The 17,925-nt window shown below is 41.4% G+C and overlaps 1 long non-coding RNA gene across 2 annotated transcripts; it reads left to right on the top strand.

Moving 5' to 3' along the window:
• Positions 1–90: 90 nt before the first annotated feature.
• On the top strand, positions 91–11,004 carry LOC143518878 (uncharacterized). 2 transcript variants are annotated; one of them, XR_013132296.1, is made up of 6 exons: positions 91–246; positions 4,207–4,246; positions 4,896–5,202; positions 5,471–9,468; positions 9,568–10,155; positions 10,745–11,004. It is a non-coding gene; the product is annotated as an uncharacterized LOC143518878 (long non-coding RNA). The 2 variants fall into 2 exon arrangements; XR_013132297.1 differs by lacking the exon at positions 9,568–10,155.
• The last annotated feature ends 6,921 nt before the right edge of the window (positions 11,005–17,925 follow it).

The raw sequence follows: 17,925 nt of genomic DNA, 5'->3' as shown, positions 1-17,925 counted from the left end.
AATTGACGAAGAGCCGGACTACTTCCCCCTCCGGAGAAACGCCAGAGGGCGCCCAAGATTCAACAATGAATGTGAAATATAAGGATGAAATGTAAAATAGTTCCTCACCACTCGGCCAGGACTATCCTTTAATTTAAGAAAGTTTGAGTAAATTACACTACAACTAGCTGAGCTAGCTGGCTTGTTGAGCTGACACCACAGTCGTAGAAATGGAGGAATACTAGCGTCTTACTGCAGTACATACATGTAAGTTTTCGTTGCTATTTAGTCTATTTAGTGTAATACATACTTCTATGAAAACCGATGTTTAAATATTTAGTATTTGGGCTGGCACTAGTTTGAAAAATTACAATTCTTCCTACCGTTTGTGGATAAATTGAGAATAAATAAATAAATAAATAAATACATATATACACACACACACACACACACACACACACACACACACACACACACACACACACACATATATATATATATATATATATACGGTTAGGATGAGGAAATAATTTCAAACGTCAGGTTACGACACACTTTGAAACAGAAAACAGAAGTTACACTTCAATTATTAAAAAATCTTTATATATATATATATATATATATATATATATATATATATATATATATATATATATATATATATATATATATAAAGATTTTTTAATAATTGAAGTGTAACTTCTGTTTTCTGTTTCAAAGTGTGTCGTAACCTGACGTTTGAAATTATTTCCTCATCCTAACCGTCTTGCTCTTTTGGTTTTACAGTGCATGCTTATTTTGCACAGAAGACGGTCGGTCACAAGGGGGCGACATATACTGTATTTTTGTTTTCACAAGTAATGCAAATCTGCCTTATTCACTTGTGCCGTTCTCCTCCGGACGGCCTAACAGCACTGGTGTTGTATTTCTCCCAAGTAGACAATACCACATACGTCTAGATGGGGAATGGACACGTGGTGAAAGTGTCACCATTATTTCAAATCCTTATGCAGATAAATAACACCAAACAAGTGAGACTTATACAAAAACCTGTTACATGACACAGTGGCTTACTTAGCAATTTGGGGGCTCAAGGCGAATTTAGCTAGGGGGCCCATCAACATTAATATCCGAGAAATAAGTCAGCTAATCAGGGGGCCCCTACAGTGGGCTGCAGTGGGAGGGGCCCAATGCAAAGACCGCCTCTGTCATGACAGTTCGTGCTGATGAATGAATGACATTATACTTATATGCCAAAGAAATTATACCTGGATGGCATTATGATAGACACTCCATTTCATCAGCATGTGTTGTGTGAGCTGAATGTTTTAAGTCATCTAAAGCAAATAAACCCAACTCTCTTGCACAGTAATGTACTAACAATACTACATGGAGTACATTTCAGACTCATGAAATCACTGTGAGAAGCGGCTCAAAAAAACACATCTGGCCCTAACGGTGATCACAGTTCATTTCCTGTCCTGTGGTGGCTTCTGCTATGAAAACATTGAGATTCTCATCATGGCACAGAGTGACAGAAACACTATGAAAGGACAGACAGGACTGAAAACCAAATGCCTAATGCTTGTGGCTAAAGACAAGGGATAAACTTATTTATGTCTGCTCTGGTAAAACTATATGTGATTCAGTCACATTGGCTGTGATCTTTGTCAAGTCTGCACTGCCCTCATAACCAAACACGCAGGGTTCGTCTCATTTAAATGACATGTATAGGAAGTCTTAAAGTTTGTAAGGAAAGGGAGGAGGCGCTACTCTCCTGTGCAGGTGCTGGTGTCGGGTTAAACTAAGTTGGCAGCATTAAAATTTAATGGGTGACATCCACAAAAAAGAATGAGTCGGCTTATAAGCGCAGCGGCAAAAAGGGTACAGGGACTTTTGTGCCCCACCTCTCGCAGCCTCCACCCAGCTTCCTCCACCCCTTTAACATTTCCTACTGTAGCTCTGGGTTTCAGAACATGCACTTTTACTCAATAGGTGAATTGAAGGAAAGACAAAATTGTGAGCAACCTACATTTGCTCCTTTACCTGAAATATATTGTGGGCTTACACAGGTGCTGCACCTTATTAAGATCTGCTTTTCTTTCTTTGTGACATAAACAGTCCATATTAATTCAACCTTAACGAAATCATGGAGTTACTTGTTATATTTGTCACACTTTCTCATATCCAAAGTAAATGTGTTTTAATCAGGATGTGAAAGATGTAACAGAAGAACAAACCTGGAGAAGCTGGGGGAGGACATTCCTATATTAGGAGGACATTCCTATATTAGGAGGACATTCCTAAATTAGGAAGACATTCCTAAGTTCAGCGGACATTTCTAAATTAGGGAGACATTTCTAAATGCACCTACAGAAGACTATGAAGGTACAGAGAGCACCCCACTACCAGAAGATCCCAGACTGCAAAAAGAGAAAGATGAATGAAAGAAAGGATTTTATATGAGAACAGACAGATAGTGTTACTGATGAAGAACAGAAGTAATTTAAACAATTTTCTCTGCAGATATCAGAATTCTAGCAGCAGATTTTTTTTTACTTTATTGAAGTTCAGATATTTAATAGAAAAATCTAGACCTATAAAGGAATTGATCATTCCTATATAGGAATTAAAAGCTATGGCTTTACAGAATGCTTTTCTAAATTAGAAATCCTATTAGGCATCTAATTAACGTAGGCTCTTGACACTGGCTTTAATCTGACAGTTGGAATATGGGTTCAGGAGATCCTATGGCAGAGATGACCAGTGCTGTGAATGTGACCTTTTTGCCTTTTAGCCTTTAAGCCTATTAGCCGTTGCCCTCTGAGGCATGTCTGTGCAATGCTGGATGTTGCTTCAAAGACACATTTGCACGTATTCTCCATTCTGTGACTAATCCTTTGCACAAGCAACTGTTACCTCTTGAAGAGTATTACTAACTGCTGCACATACACGGATGCTGGTAGCTGAGGGTCACATGACTCGCAATTGCATCAAAACCTGAGGTGAATGATGACACGACTGAATATGAGAGTTGCTTGTATTGGAGAAAGTTCATAGACCGGTTCATTGATCTACATTTAATGTATTTGATCACGTAGAATTTTTTTAAAGCTTACTGTTTGTGATCATGGCTGGATTTCCCAAATGCATCAAAGAAGAAAATGTCTTTAATCAGTCAAAAAATTTTTATATAGCACTTTTTACAACAGTTGTTGTCACAAAGCAGCTTTACAAGTGTCTGAGTCCAAGCCCCCAGTGAGCAAGCCAAGGGCGAGAGCAGAAAGGGAAAAACTCCATGAGGAGAGCATGAGGAAGAAACCTTGAGAGGATCCAAGACTTAGGGGAACCCATCCTCTTCTGGCCGACGCCGGTCACCATGACAACAATAAATTGACAGATGCATAAACATAGAAGTGATGAGTCTCTATGCAATTCTTATTCTTAAGAGTCCTATAGACTTCTTGATTGTAAATATTAGTAGTCCAGGGCTGTTGAGATACAATCATAGCAGGGGAGAATTCGGGGTGGTGAGAAACTCTCTCATTCAAGATCTTAATGCTATAATTATTTAGCAGAATGAAGCCCAGATCTGACAAACCTTTTGAAGGACAATCGTGTTTGTTGTTTTACTGTGTACCACCTTTCAATGGAAGTGTTATGTAAAGTATGATCGAGCTGTTTCCTGGGGAACCCATTTCTAAAAACACTCTCCCTCCTCATCCATTATTTATGAGAGACAAAGTGCATGGGGGTGGGACTGTTCTGGAACCAGTGACTTTGACGCAGATGTGCACAGCATGTGATGGAATGACAGAGTTTCAACCTACAATTTCATCAAAACATGACCAGAAGAATATATTCTCTTCTTTTTGCCTTTAATACCCCGATATGGCCTGCTTCACTGAACCTTTCACATTGTGACTGTCCCACCTACATTTATGTCCACATGCCTCAATAATTACTCAAATTACCCAGGAGATTCATTTGTTGCCACATGTACAAGATGAATATGATAGTATTTCTGATTCTTTGAAAGTGATACAAACAGACGGAATACTTGCTTATCATTTTAAGAATGTGTTTGTGCTTCACCAAACACTTAAGCTAACGAACATAATCTGATGTACAAAATGTTTTAATTTGATCTTTCTTTTTTTTGTTCTGAGGTAATTGACCTGACCTAAAACCAGCTCTCATATTTATCTATAATTTTGTCCATTGCAGGAGAGATGTGACAGCTGGTCTCATATTAGTGGAGTGAAAAGTAAGTGAGATGTGAAGTTCATCCCCATCTCTCTGAGCGAGTCCTGTTTGTCTTCATTGTTAGAGCAGATTTTGTGTAACCATGAATGTCCTTATCACAAGTTCTGCCATAGAATCTGGATGTGTTTATGCAACAAGAAGGCATGGTCCAGTAGGTTCTATCATCCTTTACAAGTATTGGGTCAGCAGTGGTTCACCCAGTTAACCTGCTAGACTCTCTCAAGTGCCTCTTTGACTTTGATGGATTGCAAGAGCAAATGTTACAAGTGACCTAATTCACCACGCCATTTAGAGTAAAGCCAGCAGGGCTCAGGTTATTAAGTGGAACTCATAATCAGTACCAGTTTTATCTTGGTGGTGTGGTGGTATCTGTGTTTGGGAGGTGGGAGACAGGGTTATATTCTGCTCACTATGACCAGTGCGAGCAGAACATGCACTGAAGGAGCTGTAGAAGACCTTCACCAGCTCCCCCACACTACTGTCCAGCCAGGGCTCAAAGCACTGGGGTGTCACTGCCCACTCATGACTCGTCATGTCTGTGTGTGTATGTGTGTGTGTGTTAGAGAAAACACATAGATAGCTCTTTTTGTTGTATCTGGATCCACACACATATCCCATGCCTCTGTTGCATAATGTTTGCTTTCCCCCAGCAAAAACATGATACCCGACGAAGAATCCCGACAGCAGTCAAAGCACGACCTGAGGGGCCGGAGGGGTCCGGGGAGGCAGGGTCACCCGAGCGCGGCCGCCAAGTCTTGCTGCCATGCTCCAGCTGGTGACAGATTGTCGGCGTGGGTGCAGACGATGGCTGAGCATGAAGAGGTCTCTTTAAGAGACACTGCACCCCCGTGCCAGGGCTATGTTCCAGCGGGCACCGGTCTCTCCCGCCTCAGCTGCCCAGCCTGGGCTAGTACCTGGGCAGCCTCCGTATCCCTCCACGTCCGGACCTGATGCAAAGTGAGTGCAGTACTGCCCAGTGTCCACTCAGCCATGCTGTGGCTTGGCTGCATAATGATGTCTACTGTGCAGCTATAGTGTCGTGGCCGCGTTCCAGTTCACATTGGCATTTTTTTTTTCATTTTTATCATTTCATTTATACATGTTTTGTCTTTTGATTTGTCTTTTGCATGATAAACACACCTGAGCATTTGAAGGTGATGATTTCACAGACTTAAATATTTTTTGGTGTGCGATGCCATTGAAATATTTCACTTTGATTTCACAGGAGTGGTGGAAACATGACCTGAGGAAGTAACACACAAATGTACAGACTGCTACACGCTACTACATTGCAAAATACCTTTCAGTATATTACATTCGCATTGGTAAACCATTGGTATATTGTTAATGATTATCTGTATAGGCACTGGAGCCCCTAAATCATAATAAACTCTGTATAGAGATAGCAGGCCAGTTAACTTAGGCCAGTTTTCCCTTTCTAACATATATAAGCAGACGAGTCATGTGCCGTCAAGCAGATCTTTGTCATCATAGCAAAAAACAAGGTGCAGAACACTGGAGCTAGAGCTGGTTCTCACAGAACCTGTTCTCCAGCTATAAACAGAACCATATCCTTAAAAAGTGTTTTCAGAAAGAGCACAACTGCACTCATTACAGAATTAATCAATCAATTTTTTGCACTATGGATTAGAACACTTTCACAGTTGTGTCACTGAGCAATTATGTAAACCGGAAGCAAAACCAAAGTTAATGTGAGAGCTACTTCATTCTGTCTCTTTCTCTTTCTTTCATTTTTATTTGAAAGCGTCTGTTTTTACTCTGTACCTCCACACAATGATATTACTGTGGCCTACAGTCTCCTCCACCCCCTCCGTCAGCATTCTCTCACAGTGGGTTGCTGCACACCTCCTCTCTCATCTGTTCCACTGATGGGTCGGGGACCCCGCTACCGAGAGGAGGTGGCATATGAGCGATGAGGTGCCAGGCAGCTCAGTGTGAGGGGAGTACACTCGCAGGCATGTTTCATAGGAACAGTGGAAGCATTTGGACACACATACACACATGCACACACACATACGCACACACGCACATATGCACACACGCACACATGCACGCATGCACACACTCACATTTTCTATATATAGATTTTCACCACCTGGGGCATCTCTCTTTCCTTAGAGAATATAAGAGTCAGTGAAAGTCTTGGAAAGGCTCAGTGGGGGTCTGGAAAATCTGATTGGATGGAGGTGGTGAAATGACAGATGCAGCTGCTGCTTGGGAAAGGTCAATGGTATTATGTGAAAACTATCACTCCAAATGTGTGTGTGTGTGTGTGTGTGTGTGTGTGTGTGTGTGTGTGTGTCAAATTGCTGCATTGCCCTCTGTGTTGCCATTAAGCAGTGTGTGGTGGCATTCCCTGTTTCCCATCTTCTCGCACCATTACCTAGGCTGATATTATCTGCCTTCTGCTGGGTTGCTCAGTCTGTGGTCTGAGATATGCGGATGACGAGGTTCTGCTTGAGCAGGCTGCTTCTTAACATGACTGTGTGCCTCCGAGCAATCGTTCATACGTGATGTTATCAGGGCTCCACTGAAAACAAAATCTACTTCTATTTTCTCAAATGATTAAAGGGCCATGACACTCTATGCAATGTAATAGCTAGTTTGGGTAATTCTAGATACTGCAGAAATAGAAATGACAAAAAACATGAGGTCAAATTCAGTTTCAGTAAACTTTACATTTTACAGTTCTTATAAATGGACCTGACATTTAGGGTATATAGTATTTAGGATTTACATACATATTTAAATGTAAGACTGGGGGTCCCTTATCTATCACTCCCCACGTCAGTTAAGTTCCCAATCAGAAAAGCTTCTGGTTGGCTGCACAAATATCCGTGCATGACTCAAGTGGCAGATCAAAAGAACAGAAGCCGTTAGCGAGGAAACTGCTGGCAGCTGGGTGGGGGGGCGTGCCTGCAAACACTTATGATGATAGTTATGATGACAGTTATCATGACCGTTATGATGACAGTTATCACAGGTGCCTCCGAGCGCTCTCGTGGAAGATGTATAAATATACAGTGCTGCTTGAATGTTTGTGAACCACCCAAATGTGGTCATTGTTTTCTAAAATAAATGATATAATCTTAGGAAATGAACATCCAAATCTCTATTAGTAAAGCAGGCCTTCCAAATAAGGGACACAGAAACATATTTTCATTATTTGTTCAATGAAGTAATTTCTCTCTCATAAAACAGAAAATGTGCCAAGTGTTAAAGTATGTAAACTCTTTTAGTTAGAAGCTTGTTGCACATAATTTTTCAGCCATTTCTTCAACCAAACGTCTTCTGTAACCACAAACGAGTGTCTTACATCTGCTTTTTGGGATTTTTGTCCACTCCTCCTTGCAGAACTCCATCAGTTGAGAGGTTGAGGTTGGAGGGACATTTGGCATGTACACTTCAGATCTTGCCTCAGCATTTCTATGGGATTGAGGGCCATACCTCAGTCCCATTTACTGGGCCTATTCAGAGTGCAAATCAGAGTGCATTCTCTTGGTAGTTTTGCTGTAATGCTTTGGGTCATTATCTTCTGATTCTGGACAAGAATTTGTTGAAAGGTCTGGGAATTGATGATTCCCTGGATAATATTTTATTATTACCTTTACATCTCCACCACCATGCTTCACTGTTGGGAGGAGGTTCTTCTCTTCATGTGCAGTTTTGACTTTTCTTCAAGCATGGTGCCTGTGGTTGTGGCCAAATAATTAAATCTTAATCATCCTCCAGAGAATGGACATTGAAAAAGCCTCTGGTGTTACGTCTGGTTCTGCCTCCCTCCTGTCTGTCATGTCCAGTTACTAAGTAACGCGTTACTCTATTCTTACCACTTTTTTCAGTATCAAGTAATATAACAAGTTACTATTTCCAGTCCAGTAATCAGATTAAAGTTATCCAAGTAACTGCGTTAATCTTTATATTTTTCCTTTTTTTGCTTTCTTCTTTGCTCAGTTATAATTTTGCGTCTGACCATAGTGCTCGATTCCGCACGCTGCGCGCGAACCTGTGAGAGCGGCGAGCATGTTTTACACGTCATTCTTTGCAGTGTTCTCCGTAAAGATATGTGGTAGTGTAAAGAGAAACCTCTCAAAAACAGTGGAAGGAACATTTACAGGACGAATTTTAATGTTGCATTATGTTCCAGGTTTGAAAAGTGCTGGAATTTTGACTAAAGTACTTGAAAATGCTTGAATGCTTGCATTTCATTTCACAACAAATAGCTGTCTGACTGAATAGTTTGCTTGTAGTAGTACATTTACAAATACATTTACGAATAATACCGCACAGCGGCACAAACGTAATGTCAGGAGATACATTATTTAAATGTCAGGAGATATACACTGTTACTGTTAAAAATGCACTTCCAATAAAGTGAGTATTGGAAAAACTCATTTTGTTGCTGAATGTAACTACTAAAGTAACTTGTAATCTAAGTTACTTTTAAAATCAAGTAATCAGTTACATAACTAAGTTACTTTTTAAAGGAATAATCAGTAATCTGAAGTCGGATTACTTTTTCAAGGTAAGTAAGCCATCACTGGTCATGTCTTTGTTTTGTTCTCCATTTTTCCATGTTTTCCCCTGTCATTTGTAGCTCCATCCCCCATCAGTGTTTCCAGCTGTGTCTTGTTTGGGTCCTTGTTTAGTCTGTATATTTAAGTCCAGTGTTTGGTCTTGTGTTTTATTCGTTATTGTAAGTACTGTGTGTTCTGTATCTTGCAAGTGGTTTGCTTATTTCATGTTTTCGATTCTCTTTGTCTTACAAAAAGCACTTTGTAAGTCGCTCTGGATAAGAACGTCTGCTAAATGCCGCAAATGTAAATGTACATGTCTCCCTGGTTCTATGTGTTAGTGTTTTCCATAATTTCCGTTAGTGTTATTTGGTTTACATGGTTAGTATTGTTTGGTTGGTCTTGGTGTCATGTCTGTGTGCTCTGTATACATCTGTTGGTCTTGTTAATAAATCATTCACAGATCCGCACTTGCGTCCAGCCTCCTACAACCCAACGTTACAGAATAACCAATCAACCTATCTACACAGTGGACAAAGGAGGGAGGCCTGTGATTAGCCTGCCCCCACCCAAGGATGGTGAGGAGTACAGGGAACAGTTGGACTATTTACAGTCATGCCTCACTAAGGACGCTACAGCTAAACCCACGGTGCTGCCCTCATTGACTCACTGCCTGAAATGTACAATGGTGAGGAGCACACCGCTGACAGTTTTGTATTACAATGTAGTTTGTACTGTCAGTTTTTAACATGCCCAATACTGCCTGAAAATATTCTGGTCCTAACAGACAGACCCGTAGCCAGTGACACCGGTGCCTCCTGATCCACCCACGGCGACCATGCCACCTCCTGACCTGCTGCCACGCTGCCTCCAACAAAGTCAAAGTCGAATTTATTTATAGCGCTTTTTACAACACATGTTGCCACAAAGCAGCTTTACAATGGGTCCAGATCCCTATTGAGCAAGCCAGAGGCAACAGTGGCAAGGAAAAACTCCCTATAATGGTAGCGATTAGGAAGAAACCTTGGTTGGACCAAGACTCAAAAGGGAACCCATCCTCCATTGGGCAGAAGTCCATATTTATAGTGGACTATATATATAATAATAGAGAATATCATGGGGCCAATACAGATCCTTGTGGGACACCATATTTTACTTTTGTACGTTCTGAACATTCGTTATTTACAGAGAGGCAAAACTGTAGACCTCAAGGCTGGTAAGGGCTATGGGGCAATTGCCAAGCAGCTTGGTGAAAAAATATCAACTGTTGGTGCAATTACTAAAATGGAAGAAGCTAAACATGACTGTCAATCTCCCTCGGACTGGGGCTCCTTGCAAGATCTCACCTCATGGTGTAGCAGTGATCCTAAGAAAGGTGAGGAATCCTCACCATGTATTGTGAGAATTTGGGGAACCTCCACCTTCTCTCAGTTAGAGCATTGAAGCCTAACTGTCTAGCCTAGCCAGTCTCCAGACCTAAACCCTATAGAAAATCTTTGGAGGGACCTCAAGCTCCCAGACAGCCCAGAAACCTGGCTGGTCTGCAGAAGATCTGTGTGGAGGAATGGGCCAAAGTCCCTGCTGTAGTGTGTGCAAACCTGGTGAAAAACTACAGGAAACGTTTGACCTCTGTAATTTCAAAGAAAGGCTATTGTACGAAATATTAACTTTGATTTTCACAGGTGTTCAAATACTTATTTGCAACAGTAACACAAATAAATTATTTAAAAAATCATACAGTGATTTCCAGATTATGTCTCTCACAGTGGACATGCACCTAAAATGAAAATGTCAGACCCTTCTTAGCTTTCTAAGAGGGAGAACTTGCAAAGTCGCAAGTCACAGGGTGTTTAAATACATATTTTCATCTCTCTCTCTCTCTCTCTCTCTCTCTCTCTCTCTCTCTCTCTCTCTCTCTCTCTCTCTCTCTCTCTCTCTCTCTCTCTCTCTCTCTCTCTCTATAGGAAAGGGAAGTATGGATGGATGAGATATGAACATGAAAACTGACCACTGAACAGTGTATGTGCAGTGTGAAGTTTAGGAGAGAGGGGGAGAGAGAGAGAGAGGGAGAGAGACTGGAAGAGCAAACACATCCCTCAGGCTTTGTCACTGGGCGGAAAAAAAGTGGCTGATGAATAATTCATGTTGCCGTGGAAATGAATAATGAATATGTAAGTGTGATTAAAAGGAAGAATGCTAATTTGTGTGTGCGTACATCCTTGTGTGCTCGATTCCAGTTGTGCGTGAACAGTCTCCCGTTGCCTAAAAAAAGAAAAAAATCTAATTCAAATCACAGTGGAAAGGTGACGGAGGATATATGATTCCATTTGGCTTATAAAGGGAGTGCAATAACAATGCGCCAAAAAACCCTGGTGATCAATATCAAGTTCTTCTAAAGAGCTTATCAACATTATTTGACACCCTTATGCTAGGGAAAAAGACAGCCCCTAAGGCTAGTGAAAACACTGAGCACAGAGTGTCCTGCTGAGATTTCACATTGAAGGCTGGCAGGGAAGTACTTTGGTATTGTCTTCCTGATTGCCCATGTCCTCATCATGATGTCCACACAAGGTTGATCCTGTGAAAGGGACAGAGAGCCCCAGACAGAAAGGAGGCCTCCATGCCTGCATGTATAATGCATGTATTCATCCCCTCTCTGCAGGAGAGAGAAAGAAGGTGGCATATGGGCATGCTCACTGTGAATGTGTGTGAGTGTGCATCTGTGTGTGTGTGTGTGTGTGTGTGTGTGTGTGCCTGAATTTCTGAAAGCATTTGAAAAAGGAAGAATGCCTGAAGATCTGCATAATATCCACACATCAATGACTGTAGCTAGAGGGCAGATCAAACACACTGTCAGTCTTTGGCTGGAGGAGAGAAGGCAGCGTGACACCTGGCTCCAGGCTGTAATGGGAACCACTGTGAGGTGGTGTGTGCTGAGCATGCTGTGGACTGCGTGAGTGATGGTTTAAACTTGTGTGAGGAGATCCTTCCTCCAGCAACTAGTGACACTAAACCCCATTGATACACTGAGTGTGTGGGAGAAGCGAACACAACGGCTGAAGTGAACAAACACGGCCGAAACCGTGACACTGTGAACAAAGCCAGGAGCCATTGGTGAGGGTCTGAGTTGTGTGTGTGGGCCACAACAGAAGACTGAGGTGTTTGCTTCGTCATTCTTATGAGTATGTCTGAAAACCTGAGGCTGTGCTGTGTGCCGTTTCGGAACAGTGTCCATCAGAGTGGGGATCACAATGTCGTGGGTCTAGAAGATTCGTCACAGAGGGAGATATCAAATATCAGTTAGTCCAGACATTCCAACAGCAAGACTGCAGTAATTTCAATTTAATTTTCCCAGAATTCCCTCGCAGGCACTCCCTCCTGGCACAATCTGTTACATATTATTAGTAAATATTGTTATTTTTTAATTTTGTTTTTTTCATTTTTGTATTGTATTTATTGTGTTTAATGTAAATATCCAGTGACATTAAATGGTAAGCAGAGCAGCTATTCTCTTTTTAGATTAATGCTGCAGCAGCATTTTATATTTTTATATATAACATTTATATTTTTATTATACCATTTAATATTTTAGTTGCATTAATAATCTTTTCATAATCTGTAAATAATATGGCATGATTTTAATCCAGCTCCTGCAAACTGATACACAAACACGTTCTGATGTTTCACAAGAGGGAGTGTACTTAACACTGGATGTTGAGCTCCTCAAAGGGTTAAAGTTCATTATATCCAGAGAGCAGTGTTGCGAATAACGCCGTTAAAAATAACGTCGTTAGGTAACGCCGTCATTTTGTCAGTAACGGGATAATATAATTAATTACTTTTCCTGTCGTTACAACGCCGTTTACGTTACTGGTCATTAAAAGCGGTGCGTTACTATATATTGATATACTAACAGTAATGCGAGCGGACCGCTGCCCAGACTAGTGAGGAGTAACAGATCTCGATAGGTCATAGTTCTTGGTGTAATACCTGTTTAACTTAACAAGTCAATAAGCGATTGTCTAAGGCAGTTATGGTAGCCAATCAGAGCCAGTGTTTTTACACGGGCGCCGAAGCACACGATACAAACGGAGAAGAGGCAGAAATGGCGAGTCAGGAGCAAGCCGAAGAAAATTAGCATTTTCAAGGTGGCGATATAAACATTATTTAAGAAAATACTTGAAGTTCCTGAATGTCTACCAGACTGGGTATTTGAATTATTTAATTAAGAATAGAGGTTGTATTGTTAAGTTTACTTCTGTTGTGAACAAACAGTTGTCTCAGATTGAGAGAATTTAATTTTTTTTTACAAAGATTTGGGATATTAAAGGATTTTATACTGCACTGGTCTGTGGATGTGCAATAAATATCAAAAGTTAAACACCTTTCTGATCTACTCATTTCAACTGACTGTAAAAACTGCTTTTTCAAAAAAATCCTTATTCATTGGCATATAACTTTTTAAAACTGTAACGCAAATAGTTACTTTCTCTGGTAACAAGTTACTTTTATTATAGAGTAATTCAGTTACTAACTCAGTTACTTTTTTGAACAAGTAGTGAGTAACTATAACTAATTACTTTTTTAAAGTAACGTTCCCAACACTGCCAGAGAGACTCAGTTCATATTTCTGAATTAAGTATTTCTTTACAACATGCTGACTTTATTTATCTATTAAGCAATATATTTCCCCTTATGCTCCACTGTGATTACATTTCAATCTTAGATGTAATCTTCGTGTTAGTTGAGAGGATTTGTGATTTCATTTGGAATTCAAAGCTTGAGTCTAAAAAATCATCGTACTGGATAAGGCGGATACAGAACATTGGCTTGTTATTTCAAGTTGACTGAGACAAATGTTTTACTGATGCTGAGAGATTATACAGTAAAATCTGCAATTCGTGTGGCTCAACAAGAGGTGTGGGGGGGAGGTGTGGGGGAGGAGGTTGCTCAAGAACTTCCTCCTGCGTCGGTTGCGGTGGCTTACATAGTTCTCCTTACACAGAAGAGGCTGAGCTTTCAGAAGGGCACCCTACGTGGCTCCTCTGATCTTGCAAGGACACTAGAGTGATGCCTCTCTCAGCCTCTTAAATGCCACGGCCCTCATCAGCTGCCCAAATACCCAGCGTTTCCGTTCCCAGGGCCCTTGATCCCAGCTGTGGCAGCACAGTCGCCTCCCCAGTGCAAATCCTGCTAGCACGGAAGCTAACTGTGGACATTAAAAAACATGCCTAATCTATCCATCTATTGAGCCATTTATTTAATGTAACTTGTTGTATTCCCTAGAAGTTATGAGACGGGCACAGGTCCATGTGTCCTTCAGCGTTTTGTCTTTTCCTCTTTGCGAGTCATTTTTCTCAGTTATCGCCATGGGTCTGCCTTCCTCCTTCCCATTCTCTTTGTGACGTCAGTCATGCAACAAGGCCCGGTCACAGCGCAGGTCAACAGAAGGTTTTGCAAAGGGATGGAACTTCCTCCAGCCTATTCCCTGGAGCTAACAGGAGCTTATCATGCTCCTGCACTGCTGTAGGGATGTCGGAAAGTGATCGGCCACTGACAGGAATCCGATTAGGTCTCTGAAGACAAAACACATCACATGAGTTGGCTATCTCGATGCCTACTAATTTAAAGACCTTAGATATCCTCACACCCCAATAGTATGTGGGTGGAGGAGTTATGTTTGGGATGTAGACCCAATCCCAAAGTGTATTGATGTAGGCTTTAACTATAAAAGTATTTTCCAGAGTAACTTGCACAAGAATTTTGTGATCTCTATCAAAACATATCCTCGTGTCAACTTAAGTCAGTGTCAGAACTACCATTACACTAAAGCACTGTTACAGAAGAGGTAGAGGAAGAAAGAAGTTGATGTATGATGCTATTTTTATATAATTAAATAAAATGTGAGACACGTGAGGCTGCCCACATTGCTTTTGTCTCGAGTCACTACCCTGTAAAGTGATGGAATTAAAGTACCTCTGAACACTACACTTGCATATTTCCTGTACGGAGACTCTGTGTGTTTTACCATATTTGGCTGTGACATCATGAACAGCTGAGCACGGCTGGATTTCTGAAAGGCACTCCAAAAACCCCAAAAACAGATAAGACACAGAGAGAGAAAAAAGAAAACTAGAAAAGAAAACTAAAGTGACATGTGTCACCACCCGGATTCGAGGTTGGTGTTGGTAATGGGGTGTGGGTGCACACTGCCTGGTGTTTGTCTTGGTGTGGCTTCATAGTGTTTATTTACAATCAATCAATCAATCAATCAAATTTTATTTATATAGCACTTTTTACAACAGTTGTTGTCACAAAGCAGCTTTACAAGTGTCCGAATTCAAGCCCCCAGTGAGCAAGCCAAGGGCGACAGTGGCAAGGAAAAACTCACTAAGGGAATGATGAAGAAACCTTGAGAGGAACCAAGACTCAGGGGGGGAACCCACTTGCCGACGCCAGTCACCATGCCAATGACAACAATTTAGACAGAAGAACAATTTAGACATGTAAGGGCATGCATATTCAATTAGGCAGGAGGTGTCTGGCCCAGGATAGATCTCTGGAAAAGGCTTGTCTCTCCTCATCTCAGTGTTCCTCGAGAAAATAAAACAAGGAAAATTTGCTCTGTATAAGGACATGTACAGGACAGATGAGATTATAAACATTTCTGGAGTGTGGCAGCAACTCCGGCATTAAGTTAAATTATTACAGCCTATAGCTAAAAAGGCAGAACCAGAAGGTAACATAGGCTTGGGGGCATTCTGAGACATTGGCATCCATCCACTGCTCTGTCAACAACCTTGAGTGACCAAGAGCAATGACAGGATGACAGCACCAGCGCCCGGACGCATTTTGGAAGGTTGTTCCAAAGCTGGGGGGCCTTACAAGAAAAGGCTCTTCCCCCTGCTATTACCTCATTAATTTTTGCAACTAATAAAAGGCCAGCACCCTGTGATCTTAGTGGACGTAGGGGTTCATAATAGGAAATAAGTTCCTGGAGGTATTCAGGAGCAAGCCCGTGCAGTGCTTTATAAGTCAATAAAAGAATTTTTAAATCAATACGGAATTTAACTGGGAGTCAATGCAGGGCTGATAGGACTGGTCTGATATGATGAAATTTTCTAGTTCTAGTCAGAACTCTGGCTGCGGCATTTTGAACTATTTGAAGTTTATTTAGATTCCTATTTGAGCATCCTGACAGTAGTGAGTACAGTAGTCTAATCTAGAGCTAACAAAGGCGTGCACCAATTTTTCTACATCATCTTGTGATAATGCATTTCTTAACTTTGCAATGTTGTGGAGATGTAAAAAAGCTATCCTAGTAGTATTATCTATGTATTTATCAAATGATAGGTCGGAGTCGAGTATGACGCCTAGGTTGTGCCAGGTGTAATGGGGTAGTCTGCGAGATTAAGCGTTAGATCTGGAATTTTCTGTCTTGTATTTTTACTCAATACCAAAAAATCTATCTGCTCACTCCAGTTTGTGAAAACAATAGACAGAAATCAAATAGAAAGTGTGAAAAACTGCCAAGGTGTTTTCTGGCCAAATGGAGACGGGGATTGGCTCATGGAACACAGCTGTGAGGGTTTAGTGTAGAGCTGTCACTGTAAAATCTAAGGCTGCACTTTGATATCCAGTTTCACAGAGTTTTGCCCAAGTTAAGAAAAGTGATGTATATAGTGGTAATATGATGTGGCACTCTGCAGCTCTGCAGATGGCGATGGAGGGTCAGAGATGGGCACGTTGTCTTCTGCACTTTGATTGGGGCTCAGGAAAGCAGCTACAATAGCAGGAGGCATGAAGCCTGAGGTGTAGGGCTCCAGCAGCACCAACATTAAAATCAATATCAGGCAAGCTGGGTGAGATCTCTGCTCCATTCTCGCTGTCAATCACAAAATGGGGCTTCTAGGCCATGGAAAACGGCCAAGTGTGTGTGCCATGAGGTGTGACTGAAGGTGTGAGTTGACGCCTCTGCTTCCACTGCTTGTGATCCAGTGACTTTGTGTCATCTGAAACCACTGGTGAAATCGACCTTGAATTAACCTGTGCTGACCCTTGGAGTGGTGCCTAGGAGGCTCAGAGTGTTGGGTGCTGCACCTCACACCTGTACTCTGGCCCAAGCTACTTTCCTGGGTAGAACATCTGCCTGCCAGGTTTTCTGGTGTGCAGAACTGGCACCTGAGCATAGATGTCTGTGGCTGATTTATTCTGTTTACTCTAGTTTTTCCATTTTTCCATTTGTCACATTTTTGCTCAGTCTCTCATTGTTGAAACTTGCATGTGTGAGGATTCTCAGAGCAGCCATCACCTAAGTTAGCAGTCGACTCAAAGGGGTTAACAGTGAAGACGATTTTAGATATAACACTACGTAACACACATTTTGTTCCCAGCCTTTTAGTTTTATATTCCAATTGCTTATTTCTAAAACAAATGCAAAATTGCTTAAGTTCATCATAAACTTCGCTTCTGTGATTACAGCAACTAAAGTTGTGCATTTTCACTATAGAAACAGTCGATTTTGCATGTTCTCATTCAAACAGTCAGACTAAGAACACTATATGCATTGGAAATGTACACAGATTACCAAAAATTGTGGTTTTCTGAGATTTATGACTAAACTGCAAATCAGTTTCATGAATCAATTGCCAAATATAGTCGCCCATCATGTTCTTGTTATATTGTCCTAGGTAACGGCGTTCAAAGTTCATAATGTCCTGGTGAAAATCCTTGCCTTGCTCCTCTGATTAAGCTCCATGTTCTCTTTGGATGTGACATCCTGCAGCCCATTGCAGCATAGTTCTGAACCAGTTGTGCATAGTTTTCATCTTTATAGTTTAGTTTTTGTGGAACCACTGCCACAAAACTTGGTGACGCTTCCTCTGATCTGTGACTTTCATCTAAGTTCCATTTCATCAAGTTTCATTGTTTGAGCCTTGAGGTCAGTAGCTCAGCGTTGGACTTGGTGAGACCAAGGTCTCTGATCAGATTGTTGAGGTCTTTTTGGTTAGGGTAATATGGCTTCTGCTCCTCAGCTGCATATGAAGCTTCCTTGGTGTCTGACCTGCTGCCTTCTCCTGAAGGTGGTTGAGCTGTCTGGAGGAGTTGGTATAGGAAGTTCAGGGCAGTATGGTACTGGGACGAT

Source organism: Brachyhypopomus gauderio, chromosome 7 (genome assembly GCF_052324685.1).
Source record: "Brachyhypopomus gauderio isolate BG-103 chromosome 7, BGAUD_0.2, whole genome shotgun sequence".
Classification (NCBI taxonomy): domain Eukaryota; kingdom Metazoa; phylum Chordata; class Actinopteri; order Gymnotiformes; family Hypopomidae; genus Brachyhypopomus; species Brachyhypopomus gauderio.
Note: the sequence above shows the minus strand (reverse complement) of the source record. Positions and strands in the feature narration are given on the sequence as shown.